Source organism: Gavialis gangeticus, unplaced genomic scaffold (assembly GCF_001723915.1).
Source record: "Gavialis gangeticus isolate Ggan-Ray unplaced genomic scaffold, GavGan_comp1, whole genome shotgun sequence".
Taxonomy (NCBI): Eukaryota; Metazoa; Chordata; order Crocodylia; family Gavialidae; genus Gavialis; species Gavialis gangeticus.
In genome coordinates, this window is record NW_017729022.1 from 96,361,794 (window position 1) to 96,363,726 (window position 1,933).

Consider the following 1,933-nt stretch of genomic DNA (forward strand, 5'->3'; position numbering starts at 1 on the left):
CCAGCTCCCTGCGGTGGCAAGTGGGGACTGCCCAAATCTCTCCAAATCTTTTCCGAATTGATTCAGAGAGCTTTGAATCGATTCAGACCTTTTATTGGTCTCCCGATTCAATTCAGAGATTCAGCCACCAGATCAGCACCCAAAGCTTCACACAGCCCTAGAATATGCTATAACTGCTGCCCCAGAAGGAACCTCACAGAACCAAGATACTATTCCCAACAAAAAATTGAAAGGAAATAGATCTGTTGACTGGATTGATCAGGTGATTACCCAGGAGAACCAGACTTTTACTTATTAAGTGGATAGTTCATGAAAATCAATAACCATTTATCCTGAATTAATTTGGATGGAGGCCTGTCAGTTCAGTGCGTCTTCTGTATATCAAAGAAAACCCTCATCCAAATTGTTGCCAGAATCACTTTTACAGACACATCTGCTTTCCTCTGAAATTAGTCCTGCCAGAGTAGGAAAGAACTCTAGCAGGACACATAGAACTAGATGGTGCTGAATAGCTACTATAAAAGAAGTTGCACCTCCAACTTTCCTCTTCCATCTGCCATGTAACCTATTATGCCTAGAAACTTTTTGTGACATTCTCCATGTTTTAATACATTTTCCTCAGAAATCTTCCTTAAGTTCCACTTTTTCCAAAAGTCTTCCTGAAAAGAGAATATATACATATTTTTTAAATCCCAATGAAAAATAGTGGAACCTAGTATATTCTACACTAAACTGCACTGTATCTCTTATTTGTATTTTTTTTTAGAACGCATGTTCTTTAAGGTAGAGGCTTTGTCTTCTCAATATTAATTACGTACCTAATGGAGCATTGGTACTGTAATATTGGTGTAACCATCCAGGGAAGCTGATTTGCTATCAATATTCTCTTGATAAATAGAGAAGTTCCTTCTCAAAAAGCAAAAATTTCACTTTAGGAAGGATCCCCATAACAAATCTGATAGCCTGGAGATAAATTTAGCCACAAAAAACACTTATTGGGAAATACATGGAGGCATTTTATTTTTATAACAACCTAATTTAAATACTAAAAATAGTTTTTTCCATTTTAAAACAGAACAAAGAAATGAGCTACAGCACTTATGCAAAATATGCTATCTATCTAGCAGTAGATTGTTTGTGTAAGTTGTAGGATGAAAAGTTTTAGTGATGGCATGTTTGTCTCAGTCATTTTTGGACATAAAATGAGTTCTGGCAGCTGTGGAAACTTTTCTTTCATTTGGAAATGTGAATCATTTCAGTTGGGATTATAAAAATTGCCTTCCTTTTGACATTTTGAATAATTGTGCAGCTGAAGGTAACATTTAGTTTAGTAAATGCAACTCCTGTTTTACTTCTCCAAAGCAATATTCAATCCAGTAAAGTGCTCTCCTCTTTTTATATCACTCTTTTTTTCTGTTTGCTACATGAATTGGCAAGCAGATACCTGTTTCCTTTCATTGCTGACATCAAGCAATTTATTCTTTTTAAGCATGAATATTTTTAAACAAAATTCATTGTTTTACATAATCCACATAGATTCATGCTTTCCTACATCTAATAACTAACAGTTTCTCATTAATGAAGTTTTCATTTTAACTCTTATCCCTCAACATTTTATAATGCAATAATATCAAAATAACAGTTATTATAAGTCTTTTTGTACACAAGCCATATTTTACAAAGGGTCTAAGACTTTCAAAACTGATTAGTGCTTTTGGGTGCCCAAGTTTGAGTTACCTATGTGAAAGAGAGTGTGGCACTTCCTGAAAATCAGACTCTTCTAATATTTGGCAGTTTAGGCACTCAAAAGCATTATCCCCTTTTGAAAATCCAAGGCAAGGTAATTTTATTAGTGGTAGAATTTCATTACTCACTGTATATAGACTGCTATAGACCACCAAAGTCTTCACCATTTGGATGACACACAAAGCAC